We start from the raw sequence: 21,116 nt of genomic DNA, 5'->3' as shown, positions 1-21,116 counted from the left end.
CCCAAGGCTTAGGGTTACCCTCGTTATCATAAAATCTAATCCCTCTCTGGCGCACACTATTCTCCCAAATACTCGGCTTAGGTTTGTCTTTTAATTCCTGAGCTGCTTTTCACCACACGGTTATTAAAGTTTCCCACTGAGTGCCCACATTGCACTTCCAGATTGCCTCTTCAGCCTTTAAACATTTCTCTATGTCCCCCATTCCTCCTTGTGGCCTGATTTCTTTGCCCAATTTCTTATTTAAACACCCTGAGAGAGGCCTGAGCCTTTCCCCATTCTGGGTGTCACCTTGGCATAACCCATACAAAGGGGTTCCAGCCCCTGACTTCTCTCATGCTTGCCCTATGTTATTATATATATATATTTCTTTCTCCAGCTGACCTTTATGGAACTGTACTGGCCGCCTCCGTACGCACTGCAGGTTCCTGACCTTCGCATGGGGGATCTCCCCTCCTAACAACCGGTCTAAGGCAGGGTGCTGAGACAGACACAGTGACGCCGCTTTACCTAGTGCACTGTCTCCCGGGGTTCCAAACCCTCGGTTTCCCGAGGGACTCTAACCCCGATTTAACTGTGGGGACTCGAACCCTTTTGAAACCCAGCTTCGCGCAAAGCGACTCGTTGGGGTGTGAGTGTGTGAGTTACCTCAAAGATTCCATCACCACCAAGTCCCAGAAGATGAGAGGTCGGCTGAGTGTTAAGTTGAGAGAGAGAGAGAGAGATCAAGGTGAATCTTACTTTGTGGGCCCATCTGTCTCACACAACCAACACTCAGGCGATTGCTTATTCAGTCTACCTGGAATCTCTGTGTATGTTGGAGTCCCACTGCTGCCACCATGTGTTGGGTTGTTTTTCCGGGGTTTCTCACACGAGATTCAATTCACACACACCAACTTCTGCAAACAGCTAAAGTTTATTAAAACCTGTCCATACGAGGTGACCCCCTTTGACCCCCCCCCCACTCGCAGACATGCAAAAGAGGTTCCGAACAAAGAAAACACATCCCCTTTATACAGGTCAGTTGATAATGCTCACAGGTACTCTGGCCACTCCCTCACAGTCACAAGCCACTCAAGACAAACCCCCAGCCACTCCCTCACAGTCACATGTTACCCCAGGTACAATGGTAGGATGAGATCAGCCTCAGAGATAATGTAAATGTAAATACCCTAAATCTGGGGAAATCATTATGCAGGCAATTTCCTGACTCAGTGATTCCCCAAGACAATGTAGGAGTGATGTGTCCTAGCTTCGGGGTGGCCCTGCAAATGAGTTCTGGCTCCACATCTTCCCCAGACAATGTAGGTGTGATGGCCTCAGCATTGGGGATGATCAGAGAGTGTGGTGCTGGAAAAGCACAATAGGTCAAGCAGCATCCGAGGAGCAGAAAAATCAATGTTTTGGGCAAAAGCCCTTCGTCAGGAAAGATTTTCTGATGAAGGGCTTTTGCCCGAAATGTCGATTCTCCTGCTCCTCGGATGCTGCCTGACCTGCTGTACTTTGCAGGCACCACTCTCTCGACTCTGATCTCCAGCATCTGCAGTCCTCACTTTTGCCACCGAGGCTGATCACGCAAGCGAACCTGATTGGCTGGGGATGTCTATGAAATTACGGAAGAGATTAAATGAGAGTTTAATTTGATTATAGCAGGGGGAGTGGTAGGAAATGGCTGTCTAAATGAAATGAGAATTACAATGGATCGTCATCCACATTCCTGCATGCTAGCTGTGAGAAAGAATGTCAGCCCCACCCACTTCTAGAATGTTCAGCACTGCAGTCTAACTCTTCAATATTATATTAATGCCCAGAGAGATATTTCTATTTAATCTTTGAACATTACAACACCCCTCAATTTACTGACGCCCATGTGCTTGTCCAGCAGTCGTTTAAATGTCCCTAATGTCTCCGACCCTAAGACCACCGCTGGCAGTGCATTCCACACACCCATCACTCTCTGTGTAAAGAACCTACCTCTGACATCTCCACGATACCTTCCTCCAATCACCTTAAAATTACGACTGCTCGTGACAGGCATTTCTGCCCTGGGGAAAAGTCTCTGGCTATCTATCTATCTATGCCTCTCATTACCTTGTACACCTCGATCAAGTCACCTCTCTTCCTTCTTCTCTCCAGTGTGGAAAGCCCTAGCTCACTCAGCCTCTCTTTCATAAGACAAGCCCTCCAATCCAGGCAGCATCCTGGTAAACCTCCTCTGAACCCTCTCTAAAACATCTACAACCTTCCTATAACGAGGAACCAGAACTGGACACAACATTCCAAGTGTGGTCTAACCAGGGTTTTATAGAGCTGCAGCAAAACCTCGCAGCTCTGAAACTCAATCCTCCTGTTAATGAAAGCAAAACCACCATATGCCTTCTTAACAACCCTATCAACTTAGTTGGCAAATTTGTGGGATCTGTGTACGTGGACCCCATGATCCTGCTGTTCCTCCACACTGACAAGAATCCTATATTCAGTGTTCAAATTTGACCTTTCAAAATGAACCACTTCTCATTTATCCAGGTTAAACTCTATCTGCCACTTCTCAGCCCAGGTCTGCATCCTGTCAATGTCTTGTTGCAGCCTACAACAGCCCTTGACACTATTTATGACACCACTGACCTTTGTGTCAATGGCAAACTTACTTACCCACCCTTCCATTTCTTCATCCAAGTCATTTATAAAAACTACAAAGAACAGAGGCCCAAGACAACATCCCTGCAGGACACCCTGGTCACCGACCTCCAGGCGGAATACTTTCCATCCACTACGACTCGCTGCCTTCTTTCGGCCAGCTAATTCTGCATCCAGACAGCCAGATTTCCCTGGATCCCATACCACCTAACTTTCTGAATGAGCCTACTGAGGGAAACCTTAAGGATTGTTATCTGAATAGGAAGGGTTTGAAGGGATATGGGCTGGGTGCTGGCAGGTGGGACTAGATTGGGTTGGGATATCTGGTCCGCATGGACAGGTTGGACTGAAGGGTCTGTTTCCATGCTGTACATCTCTATGACTCTATGACTCTAAATGCCTTACTGAAATCCACTGCTCGACCTTCGTCAACTTGTCTTGTAATATCCTCAAAGAGCTCAATAAGGCCTATGAGTCTTGACCTGCCCCTCACAAAGCCATGCTGACTATCTTTAATCAAACTATGTTTTTCCAAATAGTCATAAATCCGATCTCTCAGAATCCTTTCCAGTAACTTGCTTACCAAAGATGTAAGACTGACTAGTCTGTAATTTTCAATGATTTTGTAGCTATTCCCTTTCTAGAACAGATGAACAACATTCGTCTCCCTCCAATCATCCGGTACTATTCCCGTGGAGAGTGAGGATCCAAAGATCATCACATTGGGACCATTATGGGAGGAGGTGGGCCTGTACAAATTGCACGGGTCACATCTGAACAGGAAAAGGCCCAACATGAGCTATGAAGAAAGTTGGATAGACTGGTGTTGTTTTCCTTTGAGCTATGAACTTTAAGAGGGGACCTGATTAAAATGTATAAGATTATGAGGGACACAGATATAGTGGATAGGAAGACACATTTTTCCATTAGAAGACGGGTTCAATAACCAGGAGCCTACTGAGGGAAACCTTAAGGATGGGTAAGTGGTGTACAGCATGGAAACAGACCCTTCGGTCCAACCCGTCCATGCCGACCAAACATCCCAACCCAATCTAGTCCCGCCAGCACCCAGCCCATATCCCTCCAAACCCTGCCTATTCAGATACACATCCTTAAGTAAGTGGTGAAGGTGCCTCAGGTAGATTCAGAGGTGAAAATGCACCCAAGCCCTCAGACAATGGCTGAGGAGGCAAAAGGGCATAGAAATATGTTTCAAGATGAAAATATTTTTTGAAACCAACAAATCATCCAATACTTTACAGAAATTCCATTTTAGATGAAAGGGATATTATGACATAGTAATAAGGGGAGTGCACATTGCCGTTGACAACAAAATCGAAAGAAGCTTTGTTTCTGATTTTCCTAAAGACAGAGCAGTCGATTTTCTTGACCGTCTTATGCATCATCGGTGCACCAAGATATCAGACTATCAGTTACATAGGATCCACCATCTAACCTACTTGAGTTTCAAACTGAGGCCATTATCCAAATCCTTGCCATCCATTCCCTTGTGAACTCCTCCCGTCACTATTTTTCTGTCTTCACCGTACTCCCAAGATCCAATAATCCCAGGCATTTCTGGCTGATCCTGAGTAAGTACATTGGGCCAGGCTTTGCAATCAACAATGGAGAAACAGCATTAGTTGATGATATTTGATCACCACATACTCTAACGTGCTGCAGTTCCCATGATGAGAATATCGATCTGAAGTAGGAATGATTGCCTCATCATCATTATTGACAGTTCAAACATTCTAAAACCTGCCTAATCCATTTCTGTCTGATAAATAAAGTGATATGTTCTCTCACAATTATACAAATAAATAGACCCCTGCATGTGATATTTTATGGTACCCACCTGACTTTCTTTCGCATTGAATTCAACAACAGTTCCAATGAATAAAATTTGCGTAGCAAGTAATTATTTGAATTTGCACTGTCATCCATTTTGGTTTTATATGCAGTCATCTTGTAAATGCAAGGACTGATTTTTTTAAAATATAGAATCTCTACAATGTGGAAACAGGCCCTTCAGCCCAATAAATCCACAACGACCCTCTGAAGAGTAACCCACCCAGCCCCATTCCTCTACATTTACCCCTGACTAATGCACCTAACCTACACATCCCTGAACACTACGGGCAATTTAGCATGGCCAATTCACCTAACCTGCATACCTTTGGATTGTGGTTGGAAACCGGGGCACTCAGAGAAAACCCACATAAACATGAGGAGAATATGAAAACTCTACACGGACAGTCGCCTGAGGGTGGAATCAAACCCGGGTCCCTGGTGCTGTGAGGCAGCAGTGCTAACCACTGAGCCACTGTGCTGCCCCATACAGTTTCAAATTCCAAAACTGTATTCCATTTACGAGACCACACTTTTCAAACACTTGAAGAATCAGAACAGATCACCATACAAGGATTTGCTAAATGATTGATGCAAGAAGATTTCCGGAAGATTCTAATGAGATTCTCAAACCTCTGAATATAATACATTAGGGAGACTATGAAGAGATTAGGAGAGAATTTTTTTTTAAATCTGTCAGAGGAGCTACAAAATCAAATTACTAAGGAACACGAAAAGTTACTAAAGTGTTCTGCAAGCACATAAATCAAAATTGCAAATTGCAAGTTGGGAATAGGAGTATGCCACCAAGGAGCGCACAGAATAAAACCAGAACTTTGAAAATGAAAAGGCAACATTTAGCAGTGTGTCAGAGCCGATCAGAATGACATCAGAAGATGACATCAGAAGATGTGATCAGAAGATGTGATCAGAAGCTGCATTCAAAGCAAAAAGGAGGAGCAATATTAAATATACTTATGAAACTCAAAGAGGAAATAAGCCTTGGTCTGTACAGATTTACTCCATGCACTTTAACTTGGAGGAGATAGCAAAAACACTAATAAGGTGTTAGAGGAAGGTACAGTGCAGAGTGCTGGGGGCGTTTGCTAATAATACACCGAAGAAGGGAGAAGGAGCATGCTCACAAAGGTCAGCTTAAAATCAGTGATAGGAAAATATATGCAATCTCTAATAAAGAAGAAAATTGAAACAAATCTGGAAGCCAAAAGAGAATGAATGAAATTCGAAACAAAACCTCTAGCTGCAGTTCTCTGAAGAGATAACAGAGAGCAGACAAAGTGCTGTAGTAGATGTAGCTTCCATAGGAATAGGAGTAGGGCATTCAACACCAGGAGCCTGTTCCACCATTCAATGAGATACAGATGATCTGTGCCCTAACTCCCTATACCTGCCTTTGGCCAATGTCCTTTAGTACTCTGGTTTAACAAAAAGTTATCTATCTCAGATTTAACATTAACAACTGATTGAGCATTACTGCTGTGTGTGGAAGAGTGTTCCAAATATCTACCACCCACTCTGTGTTCAAGTGTGTCCTAACATCTCTCATGAATGGTCTGGTCCTAACTCTCAGACTATGTCTCCTAGTTCTAGAATCCCCAACCAATGGAAATAGTTTACCTACCCCGTCTTTTCCTGAAGACTGTTATGAAGATGTCTATGTACTGTACCTTTAAGAAAGTTAAAGGCTAGCAGAACTACCTGACAACACCAAGTGTTCTCAACAAGAGACAATGGAGCATATGGTCCAGCAGTTAGTGTAACTGGTTGCCTGGAGACAAAAAAACAAATTCGAATTCAGCCAATCAGTTTAAATTATACCCCAAAATACCAACCTCCAATCAAGTTTGAATTTAATATATTGGGGCAATATTAAAAGCCAATGAAACAATCCAATGCTTTGGGGGTATAAGACTAGGGAAAATTGTACAGCTGGGGGGAGAACTGCCATGCCACCAGCATGTAGAGATTGCCCAGAAAATAGCTCTCTTAAAGGTACCTTTATCGATCAGTGACCTGTGAAGCATAATCCCTCAGAAGAAAAGATGACACAGGAAGATCCAAACAGAAGATTTGACAGCTGGCTAGTTTTGAAAACTTGAATTTTCGTTAATCTTAATCGGGGCGGTTTAATCGGACTAGTATTAGAGAAGGGAAGGTAAAAGATAGGTTAGAGGAAGGAGTTGTAAATAGTTGTTAGTTAATAATTCTCTGTTATACGTTAAGACGTAAAGTTATTACTTTTTATTTTAACTAGTTCTTGACCTATCAAATTTTCACAGATCACTGCACGGGATAAATCTTTTCTGTGTTGCTGGTTTAAATTAAGCAGGAGAGTTTACCCCGTGTCATGACAAGACTTCAATTAGATTATCAATTAATCTTCTGTATTCAAGTGAAAACAGGCCCAATTTGTATATGCTCTCCTCATAATTTAAACCCTGAAGTCAGGTATCGTTCTTGTAAAGGAGAAAGTGAGAACTACAGATGCTGGAGATTGGAGTCAAAAAGTGTGGTGCTGGAAAAGCACAACAGGTCAGGCAGCATCCGCGGAGCAGGACAGTCAACATTTCAGGCATAAGCCCTTCATCGGGGCTTATGCCCGAAAAGTCGATCCTCTTGCTCTTCGGATGTTGCCTTACCGGCTGTGCTTTTCCGGCACCACACGTTTTGACTATCATTCTTGTAAACCAACATTGTAATCCTTCCAAGGCCAGTAGATCCTTCCTAAGGTGTGGTGCCCAGATCTGTTCACAGTATCTAAATGGGGTCAAACCAGATTTTTCTCTATCTGCACTACAACCTCTGTATCCTTGCACTCCAGAAATCTAGATATAAAGACCAGCATTCCATTAGTTTCCTGGATTAGGTTCTGCACCCGTACATGACATTTTAATGATCTTTGCACCTGAATCCCAAAATCTCCTTGGACATCCATTGTTATTTAACTTCGTAACATCAAAAAGTAATCTTTCACTTTTCCAGTCCAAAACGAATAATTTCACACTTGCTTACATTGAACTCCACCTGGCACCGTTTTGCCCATTCACTTAGTACATCAATATCCCATTGTAATTTTATGCTGTCATCTACACTGTCTAAAATGCTGCCTTACAAGTTGGGAAAAGATGCCTTTCTATGCCATTATCTATGTTGTTAATAAATAATGTGAAAAACTGAGGCCCCTAACATAGATCCTTGTGGAGCCACATTCCTGATGAAGGGCTTATGCCCGAAACGTTGACTCTCCTGCCTCTCGGATGCGGCCTGACCTGCTGTGCTTTTCCAGCCCCATACTCTTGACTCAGCTCCAGCATCTGCAGTGCTCACTTTCTCCCATAGGTACTTGTGGAGACCACCAGTCACATCCTGCCAATTTCAACACCTACCCATTAACCTGTTCTTCCTGCCGCTTAACTAATTTCCCACCCATCTCAGTAATTTGCTCTCAATGCTGTGGGCTTCGAGCTTAGTTGAAGGTCTCTTCTGTAGAACTTAATCAAATGCCTTCTGGGAGTCTACATAAACAACTTCCACAGATATTTTTACATGCCTGCTACCTTAGTCACCTCTTCAATCAGATTTGTCAGACATGAGCTATTGGTCATGAATCCAAGTTGCCTGAAAATGTTTGAAGTGTTCAGTTACCTCATTCTTAATTATAGTTTCCAACAATTTTCCCACCACAGATGCGAGGCAGCTTATCTAGATTCCAGAGAAAAAAAAACTTCCAATAATGTGCCATAAAATAAATACACTAATCAACAAGAGCATGTAGAGTCAGGGCAAAGTTAAAAGAATAGATATTCAGCTGACTGCAGGACAGAAATCAGACGGCAAGGGTATCAGATCCTAAATAATGTAACAGGCGGTGCTGATGCCAAATAGCTATTTAATCAGTGATTTATTCTCCAAGAATAAAGCTGACATTATTTTACTTCACTGATCAAGTTTTACAATTACTGGTCAGAGCTATTCGGCAATATTGTCACCAGCCCTTTCAACAGCTGAATAGAAAGCAGCGATGGGATTTATTCGATGAAACAAATGCTGGCCATCGTGGTAAAGGTGGGGACAGTGAGTGTAAATGCAAAATCAAACAGCAGTTTCACTGCTGCACTGAGCAGCAAGATACAAATGGGACAGCGGTTACTCTGATTATCATCACCATGTGGATACCAACTAAATTGATCACCATTACTGGATTGTACGTACTTACTGAGCTACCTCAAAAAATATGATGATTTGGAGGTTCGGTACCTTCGGAGTGATGGCCTCAATTGCGACCTTAGGTTCATGTCACACTACAGGTGACCGCACTATATACACACACCACACACACACACACACACTCCTCAGACCCATACACCCACACACACACACTCCTCAGACCCATACACCCACACAGACCCTCTCTCAAATACACTCACAGATGTGTACACGTTTACACTCACAATCACACAGATACACACACTTTCTCACAGACACTCATACCCACTCCCCCCCACACACACACACACATGTACACACACAGATATAGGTTTGCGGGGTGAACATGTACTTGCAGAATAACATTTTATTTTGGTAAAATAACTGCATGAATCCTTGTAAGATTCTGCAAATCCCTTTAAGAAATAGAATCAGTCTGAACATTGGGGCACAGACAGTCTCACACAGGGCACCTCACACCTTCAATGCATTATCTGGGCTGGCATGGCACCTATTGTTAAAGTTCACTTGAGAATGTAACTTTTAAAAAAGTTCTGGGATTTACATATGAAAGAACTGAAACCAACATGGTCATTCTAAAATACGACAGACTTAACAAACAATCACATCTTTGTCAATATATAATTCACACTGTAAACATTTGCTATAAATTCTGTGTCTTACGATCTTATACTCCACAACCACCTGATGAAAGAGCGGTGCTCTGAAAGCTAGTGCTTCCAAATAAACCTGTTGGACTATAACCTGGTGTTGTGGAATTTTTAACTGAGAAAATGTGAGAAGTGTTCTTAGTTCATGTAGATTTGAAGATCTATTGGAAAAATAAATCAGTAACTTCACAACACTCTGGGATTTTTCCGTCACTGGTCTGGGGGAAGCAATTTTTCTGATCTCCAAAGGAAACGTCCCCCCATCACATTCTGAAGCAAAATGAGGAGATGAGGGGACTATAATCATTGACATGGACATTAGTTAACCAGGAAATTTTAAAAAAAAACAGAACGTGCTGGAAATACTGAGTAGGCATATTCTGAAGAAGAGTTTTTGAACTCAACGTTAATTCTATTTCTTTATCCAAAGATACTGCCAGACCTGCTGGATGCTTCCAGCTATGTTTTTGTTTCAGACCACCAGCATCCACAGTACCTTGCTTCTATTTTAGCCTATCAGTAGACATTAATTAATAGCTGTAAGCATTGTTTAAGAAAGTCCAATCCAATAGTGCAAAGAGCATTGAACCTCAGATATAAATCATAGAATGAAATAGCTCAGAAGGACATTTATAGGTCTGATTCCATGCATCAGGCCCAGACTTATCCACTGAAAGAAAAATTAAATTAATGATATTGACCTTCCTTTTTTCCCACAGCCAAGCAAAATCTTAGAATCATCAAATCCCTTCAGTGTGGAAGCAGGCCATTCAGCCCATCAAGTCCACACTGACCCTCTGAACTCCATTCCACCATGACCTATCCTTGTAATCTTGCACTTTCTCATGGTTAATCCAACTAGCCTGCACATCCCTGGACACTACAGGCAATTTAGCACAGCCCATCTCTGGAGTGTGGGGCACAAGGAAGAAACCAACACAGACACAGAGAGAATGTGTAAACTGATAGTTTACAACTGACAGTTCCAAGGCTGGAATCAAACCGGGTCCCTGGTGCTGCGAGACAACAATGCTAACTGCTGAGCCACCGTGCTATATATATATATATACACTGTCTTTTTAAGATAGCATCGCCAAGTCAGAGCATGCAATTGAGAAAGAGCAGGGAACCACAAATAGGAAAGTGAGGACTGCAGATGCTGGAGATCAGAGTTAAAAAGTGTGGCGCTGGAAAAGCACAGCCGGTCAGGCAGTATCTGAGGAGCAGGAGAGTCGATGTTTCAAGCATAAACTCTTCATCAGGACTGTCCCTTTCCTGATGAAGAGCTTATGCTCGAAAAGTCGACTCTCCTGCTCCTCGGATGCTGCCTGATCAGCTATGCTTTTCCTGCACCACACTTTTTGAATCCAAACATAGTCCTTTTGGGATACCAAAGGATATAGGAGCAGGAGAAAGCCATTCAGTATCATAAGTCTGCTCCACATTCTCGATCATGGCTGTTCACCTACTTCAACAACACATTTGTGCTGTCCCCCCCATTTCCCTCCATGTCATTATAGCTAAGAGAAAGCTACTAAAATCTGTCTTGAACTTGCAAAGTGACTCAGCTGACACAGACCTCTGGGATCGAGAATTCTAAGGTCTCAACATCCTCCTCCTCTCGGTTCTAAATGACCTGCCCTTATTGAGACTCTGTGACTGCACAGTCAGGGAAAACATCCACCTGTTCTGCAGCTACTCTATCTATTCATCTTAGAAAGCCTACAGTGTTGGAACAAGTTATTCAGCCCAACAAGTCCACATCAACTCTCCAAAGATCATCCCAGCCAAATTAACCACCTACCCTAGCCCTGCATTTCCCGTGGCTAATCCGCCAACTTGCACATCTTTGGACTGTGGGAAGAAACTGGAGGAAACCCACGCAGACACGGGGAGAATGTATAAACTCCACACAGACAGTCACCCGAGGCAGGAATCGAACCTGGGTCCTTGGTGCTGTGAGGCAGCAGTGCTAAGCACTGAGCCACCGTGCCGCCCCATTGTTACATACATCAGTACGAAAGATAATGCTGAAGCATGCTGAACAAATATGTTCGTACAGAGAAAAATAATGGGATTGCAAATCGAGAGTTCCCCGTGAAAGTTAGGGAACATATAGCCTGTGAGATGACAAAGAAGAGAAGCTTATGTTAGATTCTAATGCCATATTTTTGCTCCCAAGCTGACAGCACAAGAGTTGGAAAGATTTCCAACTCCACAAGACTTGAGTTGAAAACACTCGACCGCGGTCAATCAGTCCAGGCGTTATAGACACAGGAGTCAGAATGCTGCAGAGATAAGAGTCAAAGGGGGTGAGCCAGTTTTCACTGCAATGAAACAAAGATGGGAATGAATCAAAATGGAAGTAGATGAGAGAGGTGTTATGGCTTCCGAAGGAGGGTGACTGCACTTGAAACATTGACTCTGCTTTTCCTCTACATGTGCTGCCAGAGCAGCTGGGTTTCTCCAGCAGTTTCTGTTTTCATTTCAAATTTCCAGCTCGGCAGTTCTTTATTTGAGGTGTTCAGGGTGATGCAGACAGGTGATGAGGTGTCCACATTGTGTATGTTGGGAGGACAGAGGGCAAGATGTGTTGGATGTTCAGGAGGATAAGAAGAGCTACAGCTACTAAATGGATGTGGTGCATTAGTGAGCACTGGTGAACGCATATGAACATTAGTGAGATGTGTATCAAGTGGCAGAGTTAGAGTGAGTGGTGGCCCTGTGAGTGTGGAATGAAAGATTTTGGCACTTATACGTGAGGATCACACAAGAACATTGATCTCCTTGACTGGACAGCATTGGAGCTGCAATCTGTGTACAGGCTAACTGTGCGTGGTGGCCTGGCCTCCTACAGCATCAGTTTGCAAAAGGACTGCCCTTCTTTTCACCTCCCCATGAACATATATCTCAGGGTCCCTGGCTGTGAGGTGAGGATTAAACTTTGCTTTTCTCTGGGCTGGAGCGTGGATCACCTGGGTGTTGTTCCTGGCCTGCAACTTCTGAAGTGCTGTGCAGTTAGGCTTTAACAATTGCCCCACTTGAATGCCAGATGATCCTGATAGTGGTGAGCACTTCCACTTCTCCTGCTACATAATTCGCCAAGGAAGGCATTCAAGGGTCCAGTTGCGTAATTAAAAAGGTGAACACCGCAAGTCTTAAATCAGTGAAGTTGTTCCAAGCCATATTGGATTGGACATCATGAATCTCACTTGACAAAATGCTTTTCCCAAAAATGATGCCCAAGAGGCAGAAGAAAATATTTTGATCGTAATAAATAAGAAATGATAGGAGAATTGTGTGAAACATAAACTCAGGCACTGATGCACTGACCTCTGGGTAGGATGGCATGTGTAAATGCTTTTGGGAAATTCCATACAGTTGTTATTGCAACAATGTACTTAATTCATTAAAAATATCTTTATCTATATTCACTGATACTACAATAATTCTGGACAGTCTTTGCATTATCAAGAAAAACAATCATTGGAATTTGACCTTCCCTGGAGTTGCAAAAACTAGAGTCATTTCTTACTCATGCAGGACTACATTTACATATATCTGGATTAGTGGTGCTGGAAGAGCACAGCAGTTCAGGCAGCATCCTGAAAGCCCTTCATCAGGTCAATTTCGCTGCTCCTTGGATGCTGCCTGAACTGTTGTGCTCTTCCAGGACCACTAATCCAGAATCTGGTTTCCAGCATCTGCAGTCATTGTTTTTAGCTACATTTACATATATTAAGGCAATGAGGAGGGTCTGACAACCGAACAGACCCTTGTTGTACTTTGGCAGAAAGGTCTTGGACAGTGGACTTTCCCCACTGCACCTTTGCAGCAGCTGCTCCAAGTTTTAGTGCGTTTTCCAGCACCTAGCCTGGATTAGGAAATGTGCCAGTCTGTAACACTCGAGCGAGGTCAACTCTTTGCACTGGAAGACCGACGTGTTTCGGGCAGACCGAAGAGCATCTTTCAATTAGATCCTCCTGGCACAGTCGATGTTTGTCTCAGTGTGCATCCTGGGAAGAGACTGTAAAGCACAGAGTCTTGTGTCACGGACCAGCCTTGGCAAAAACCATTGCAACCACTCCGGATCTTCTATTGCAAAGGCTCATTCCGGAAGGAGATGGACTTTGCCAGTGCAGCCACTCCGAGGGCAGCATGCATGAAGGATCTGATGGGCAGTGCCCTTTTCACCACCAGCCAAGCTGAGTCTTGGTGCTTGTTGGAAAGTTCTGGTGATTACTAATTCCACCAAATGACTTCGGCAGTCTGCTCAGGCAGCGACGCGAGAGCACCCACACTCTCCTTTTCCCTCAGGAACGTGAACTCGCTGTGTGCTGACCACTTCCTAATGGACCTCTGGTCGAAGATGTTTCTCTTTGCAAATTTTTGTACAAGCTGCAGGTGATACGCACTGCTCCAACTACTTTAACCATTTCACAGCAGCAAGGCCAGACCCACCCTTCACAGAATAAAAACCAAACCAGCTATGGATGCCGGAAATCAGAAACCAAAATAGAAATTATCGAAAGGCTCAGTAGGCCTGAAGGATGTGAGTTTTGAGGGAAGGTCACTGAACCCGAAACATTAACTCTGATTTCTCTCCACCGATGCTGCCATATCTGCTGAGCCTCTCCAGCACTTTCTGCTTTTAGAGTCATAGTGTCATATAACATGGAAACAGACCCTTCGGTCCAACCCATCCATGCCAACCAGATATCCCAACCTAATCTAGTCCCATTTGCCAGCACCCGGCCCATATCCCTCCAAACCCTTCCTATTCATATACCCAATCCAGATGCCTTTTAAATGTTGCAATTGTACCAGCCTCCACCACTTCCTCTGGCAGCTCATTCCATACATGTACCACCCACTGCATGAAAAAGCTGCCCCTTACATCCTTTTTAAATCTTTTCCCTCTCACCTTAAACATATGGCCTCTGGACTCCCTCACTCCAGGGAAAACACCTTGTCTATTTATCCTACCCATGCCCCTCATGATTTTATAAACCTCTGTAAGGTCACCCCTCAGCCTCCGACGCTCCAGGGAAAACAGCCCCAGCCTGTTCAGCCTCTCCCTATAACTCAAACCCTCCATCCCTGGCAACATCCTTGTAAATCTTTTCTGAACCCTTTCAAGTTTCACAACATCCTTCCAATAGGAAGGAGATCAGAATTGCCACAATATTCCAACAGTGGCCTAACCAATATCCTGTACAGCCGCAACATGACCTCCCAACTCCTGTACTCAATACTCTGACCAATAAAGGAAAGCATACCAAACACCTTCTTCACTGTCCCATCCTACACAATAGGGAGGACAGGTAAAACCTCAGTTCTTAGTGACACTTGGTGTTTGTGTACCCCGGGGTCCAAGCACAGCATGATGCAGCCACACACAAAGATGGCTGTCAGGATTGGGTTTACCTTTTCCCCTATTATCCAGAGCTTTGTATGTGTTGTCCCTGCAGCCACAGCCCACCGTTGACCTCCCGATGTAGAGACTATGATTCTAGATGAAGAGGATGATGGTCCAGGTGATGCAAAAGCACAGTTTCGGGAAATGGGCTAGAGCTAGGCCACTTGCAGTAACACTGATAGTACCTCACATCTGATGAGCAGGTTTTTATCTGCAATTGAAAGGAAGCAGTGCTCCCATAAACTCAATCCCAAGTCTTTGTGCACATGCACTCCCTACTCCCAGCACATTCAGATAATCTATCCTGACAGTGAAAGGGATAAAGGATCAGCCAACCGAATTCCCAAATAACATGGCCTCACTCTTGTTTCGATTTATCTTGGCTCCCGAGGCCAGTCACAAACGCTGATGAATCTGCACACTGACAGTGGATCTGAGCAGAAACTGGCAATGTCGTCCATGGACAGAGAGACTTTGAACTACAGACCTCTGCTGCTGGCTATAAGTCATCCCTCACAGGCTTGCAGCCTTCCTGATGGACTCAGCAAAAGGCTCCATTCCACACACAAACAAGACATCAGGGACAAGGCAGCCTTGCCTGACTCCAGATCTGATCGGGAAGCTTTCTGATTCCCACCCATTGACTGAGACTGCACGAACACTGTTGGTATTGCAACAGTCAACATCAGATTGCCTCACAAAACCCATTTGGAGAGCACATCCCACACACGTAGGTGTTTGATCTTCTGTCAAAAGCCTTCGCCTGGTCCAGAAGAGACAGGCATCCACCCTCTGTCCTGCTTGTGGGCAAATGTATCCCTGTGCAGTACAACACTCTCCGAGATCTTCTTGCCCTGTGCAGCACAGGTTTGGTTAGAATACATCACCAATCCCAGAGCAGACCTGACTCAGTTGGCGACAACTTTAGACAGAACTTTGCAATCTGTGTTTAGCAGTGAAATTGGTCGCCAATTTCTGATTTCCCCCTTCTCCCCCTTCCACTTGCAGAAATTCTATAAATGTGCGAACAAGTTAATGTGACTGATTGTGTGCATAGAATCAGCATGCTGCTCGCAGGACTGCTGAATTAAACACAACTGGGTGATATTTAAATTGCTGTTACCATGAGGACACGATGAAACATTCCACCCAAAATACAACACTCAAACAAGAAATATCATGATCAAACGCCTAGGTTTAAGACATGACATTTCTAGCAAACGGTCTTGATCATCGGAATGAAGTGTGGATTTCATTGGAGTCTAATTAGCATTCCACTCGTCAGTTTCAACATGAAACAGTCAATTTCATATGCTGGCAGTGCAAAGATTGTGTGGTTTATCCACAACCTCCTTACTTTCAATAGAAGGACAACTGTGAGAAATGTGCTGCAGTTTCGTGACACCATCCTGTGGCAGGCTCAGTTTGGTCTGACAGTGCAATTTCGGAAAACTGCTCTCAGATATTTACAGGCCATGATGTGTCAGGATGACTCTCTCTGAAGACAGCACAGCAGTTTGTTGCTGCTGTACAACTAGTATTGCACTGACAGCAGGAGCAATATTTTTGAGCAATGCAGTATGAAGCCTATAAAACTAAAATTCTTAAGACATTGAACGTGTCATCCTGGATTGTTTTCCAATAATTCTTGTAGTTTATGATAACCATGTGCACAGATTTCGGGACTTATTTGCATGCAGCACTGCATTGACCATCCTGCTTCTTTAACTGGTAGAGTCAATGTTAGTTTCATTCAGTCAGCCCAAGTATCTTCTAGCAGTATGCTAATTGGTATTGTATGGCACTGACACCATTCTGAGGTATTAACCAGCGAACCATGAAGAAATCCCTGCAGGAAATCTTTTTTAAAAATAGCATTTTTAACAAAAAATGTGGCTCTGGCAGCCTCCCGCAGCTTAATCCTCCTGAGAGTTGCCTTCTCTCACAGCTGCTTGATCGGCTATACAAGGGTCACTGGAATCCTTGCATCAAGCCAACCACACTCCTCCCCTCACCAAACACTGATTGCCAAACTGGGAGAGGACTGGCAGTTTACCAACAATAAGCAAATAAGGCTAAGTTGTCAAATGTATCAAAATCAGGGCAAAGACTCCGGCCTGACTAAATTCCAAATGAAATGAAAATTCAGACAGTTTCTTTTTGCTGACTCTGATGCACTAGGCAGTGGAAGGTCATGAAAATCATAATTTACAATGTCAGGTTGCAAGCTACATAAGTTGCCTGATCACTGCTCTCCTTCATCTCTTTTATGGGCTTTCCACGCTACTGCGCCAGGTCTTGAAAAAAGGCACATCAAAATTATTTTTTCTTCTGTACTATTTCGCCAATCAAGTCCAGTCAAGCTTACGCAATTCCTCTCATCTTTATTAACTACACTGCAAAATACTTCAAATTTTAAAGATGACTTGAATATCCATCTGATTATTTTTAAGACGGGTTCAATCTGAGACATAATTGAATTAGTTTTTCTCTTATTGCTGCTGTAATGCATCACATTTTCTGTGGGACGTGATCTCTTCCTAAATTTAAAAGCTTTTATAACCTGTTCTTATAGTTAGGTGTATGTATACTGCAACCATCAACACAAATGTTTAAATAAGCAGTGTACCACGAGCAGTAATTTTAACACTTACTGCAATGGTTTAATTGCAAAATAAAGGAGTCACCTCAAAGTAGCTATATAATCAAAAAACATGCTGGATACATTTGAGTTCCCACAGATATGGATACCTTTGACTAAAGGACACAATGTGGAATTAATTTTACATCTTCCAAAGTTAAAATTAACCCTTTTCAGCTGTGCTGCAAAGTATGAGAAAGAAACATATTCTGGAAAGGTTTATTTAATTTTTGAGGATTTCAGTTCATTAAATACATCATTAGCTTCTTAGCAAAAGCCATCACTGTAAGTGCAGCACGATTAAGTATCTGTTATTAGTCTATTCAAACCCTCAAGTCCGGCTGATTATAAAGTGTAAGAATTTTATGAATTAAAACTCAGTTTTATTTATATTACTTGCTGTGCAATTAAGAGTCATTAAATAATATGATTAATTAAACATACAGAATACACACATTATATTCCAAAATTCAGCTCTGCAACAAGAAATCGTTGGTGCGAAGACAGTAATTGGAACTGATGCACTGTGAGTCATTAGAACACCTCCTGCAACAGCTCAGAGATTTATATAAAAACAGCAATATCTCCCTCTCCTCAAATCAGGATCGTCATGGCTTTATCACAGCATTCCTAGGTATCCAAAGGTATTGTAGTTTTCAGCATGAGTTTTTCCTGTCATTTCAATGAAGATTGCGAACCCATACGTGCACCCATTTGAGATTAAATGGAATCATTTGCCTTCGGGAGAAGCAAGCTTTAAAATTCAGCTGCAGCAAGAAAGCAAGCAACATATCCAACATAAAGTCACAAAGACTGTGATCATACCACTTATAACCTCACACATGTAAACTGCAGTCTGATTGATGGTTACTTACCCATGACTGAAGTGCTATTGATGCATTCCTGTTATATGATAGTTGAAAGTCCGGATTCTCTGCATAGTTGAGGTTTTCTTGAAAAATCTGCTGTGCCTTTCAAATCAGCAACAGCTGGCCGTGCCTGCTCACTGTGAAATGATGCAGCATCTGACAGTACAACACACGGTCCCTAGATTCTAGAGTCGTTTATGTTGCTGTCATATGATGTAATTGAGTGTTTTTTTCTGGTCCGCTCAGGACAGAATTAATCAATAACAGAGAGGACGATAGACAAGAGAAAAGGAAGCTATGATTCTTTGGGCAAACCCAATGTTCATTCAAGGCTAGTATTTGGTATAATTTCAGTTCTGCTGCTCTTGAAACCTGGTCAACAGCATTAAATAAACCTCAGACAGGCATATTCACATTCAGTATTTGAAATGACTCGGATTCTAAATTGCAAAAAGCACATCTCTTGCGGTTGAAGAACATTGTAGTTGGGGGATTGGATGTTATATCATATTGTTGTGTAATACACTTAGTCTTGCGTAAATTCACTATAGCTGTGGAAAGTGTGTGTGAGTGTTGCTTCTGCAGAATCAGTAAAGCGTGCGATAAAATCATAAGTCTGCTCGATTGTGGCAGTGAGCTTCATTTCTCACAATAGCCACCAAGATGGCTATAATATGAGAGCATCGAATAATTACGTTATAAATTGATCAAAATTGCACTGGTTTCTTTACCAAATGTTTCCATTGAAATTCAGTCATAAAGTCAAACAGCAGAGAAGAAAGGTATTTGGCCCATCATGACTCTTTGATGGAACTGTTCAATTATACCCATTTCCCTTTTGTTTCCCCATCACCCTTTAAAATGTTTCCCTTCAGACTCATATCTAATTCTCTTTCATGCGTTCCTATTAATTTTGCTTCTGCCGTTCTTTTAGAGGTGGTTTATTCTAACCTGTAGCAACCATCTGTGTAATAAAAAAAACTTTCATAGAATCCTTATAGTATGGGAACAGGCTCTTTGGTTCGACAAGTCCACACTGACCCTCTGGAGAGTATCCCACCCAGACCCATTCCCCTTCCCTATTATTTTACATTGCCACTAACTCATGCACTTAGCCTACACATCCCTCAACACAATGGGCAATTTAGCATGGCTAATGTACCTAAACTGCACATCTTTGGATTGACAATCACCTGATGAAGGAGCGTCGCTCCGAAAGCTAGTGTGCTTCCAATTAAACCTGTTGGACTATAACCTGGTGTTGTGTGATTTTCATCTTTGGATTGTGGGAGGAAACCAGAGCATCCGGAGGAAACTCCGCAGACACGAAAAGAATGCACAAACTCCACACCGACAGTTGTGCGAGGCTGAAATCAAACCCAGGACCCTGGTGCTGTGAGGCAGCAGTGCTAACCACTGAGCCACCATGTCGCCCAAATTTCATATTCCATCCCTGGCTGATTTATTAATCCTTTCAGGAGATGGTTTATCACTCATCTGCAAACACAGAGGTGTTAAGCCGCAAGCCGCATGCTCACCAGAACCCTATTTGAGCAGTCCATTGAACCGCTAAAGATTCACTGTCACTGCTATCCAGTGGTGCCCTGCAATAAACACATGCAAGATTCTTTTGCTAAAAATCACACAACACCAGGTTATAGTCCAACAGGTTTAATTGGAAGCACTCTAGTTTTCGGAGCGACACTCCTTCATCAGGTGATTGTGGAGGGCTTGATCATAACACAGAATTTATAGCAAAAATTTACAGTGTGATGTAACTGAAATTATACATTGAAAAATTGATTGTCTGTTAAGCCTTTCATCTGTTAGAATACAGTGATAGTTTCACTTCTTTCATGTGTAAATCACAAAACCCTTTTTTTAAAGTTGCATTCTCGGGTTAGCTGTTAACAATGGTGATAGCTAGACAATATGTTGAAGGTGTTAGCCCCCTGTGTTCTCTGTCTATGCCATGATGTTTAGATTGATTCTAATCTAAAAAGTGAGATAATGGAGTTTTACATAAATTCATGCAGTTTTTGAGCTCAGAGTTCTACAAGAATGCATGCAGTTTTTGAGCAAAGTACAATGTAACTCTGCAAGTACAAATTCATCCCACAAAATATATGTGTGCATGTGGGTCTATGTCTGTCTGTGTGTTTGTGTCTTTGAGAGAAAGTGAGGGCTGCAGATGCTGGAGATCAGAGCTGAAAATGTGTTGCTGGAAAAGCGCAGCAGGTCAGGCAGCATCCAAGGAACAGGAGAATCGACGTTTCCTTGGATGCTGCCTGACCTGCTGCGCTTTTCCAGCAACACATTTTCAGCTGTGTGTGTGTGTCTGTTTGGGGTGGGGGTTGTGAGTGTGAGAAAGTGTGTGTGTGTGCATGTGTGTAGTGAGTGCAGAGTGTCTTAAGTCTGTGAGGGAGTGCGTGTGTCTATAAGGGTGTGTGTGTGGGTGTCTGTGTGCGCGTCTGTGTGTACCTGTGCCCATGTGTATGTGAGTGTGTGTGTGTGTAGGAATATCTGTGTGTATAGTGCAATGGTGATCACCTGTAATGTGACATGAACCCAAGGTCCAGGTTGAGGTACCGACCTTAGCGATCAGCCTCTGCTCAGCCACTTTTCTCTGCTGCCTGTCCCGAAGTCCACCTTGGAGGATGGTCACCCGAAGGTCCGAGGCTGAATGTCCTGGACCACTGAAGTGTTCCCCAACTGGGAGGGAACCCTCCTGTCTGTTGATTGTTGTGCGGTGCCCATTCATTCGTTGTCGTAGCCTTTGCTCGGTTTCCCCAATGTACCATGCC

The 21,116-nt window shown here is 43.1% G+C and overlaps 1 protein-coding gene across 1 annotated transcript in view; it reads right to left on the bottom strand.

Moving 5' to 3' along the window:
- marchf1 (E3 ubiquitin-protein ligase MARCHF1) overlaps positions 1-18,455 on the bottom strand; it is a 647,227-nt gene extending 628,772 nt beyond the window's left edge. The window contains exon 1 of the mRNA XM_043698895.2: positions 18,319-18,455. The gene's annotated coding sequence lies outside the window, so the exon portion shown is untranslated. The remainder of the gene's footprint in view (positions 1-18,318) is intronic.
- Between the last annotated feature and the right edge of the window lie 2,661 nt (positions 18,456-21,116).

This window comes from Chiloscyllium plagiosum, unplaced genomic scaffold (genome assembly GCF_037043375.1).
Source record: "Chiloscyllium plagiosum isolate Xiang-an unplaced genomic scaffold, Cpla_swu_hap1 HiC_scaffold_1, whole genome shotgun sequence".
NCBI classification, from domain to species: domain Eukaryota; kingdom Metazoa; phylum Chordata; class Chondrichthyes; order Orectolobiformes; family Hemiscylliidae; genus Chiloscyllium; species Chiloscyllium plagiosum.
Note: the sequence above shows the minus strand (reverse complement) of the source record. Positions and strands in the feature narration are given on the sequence as shown.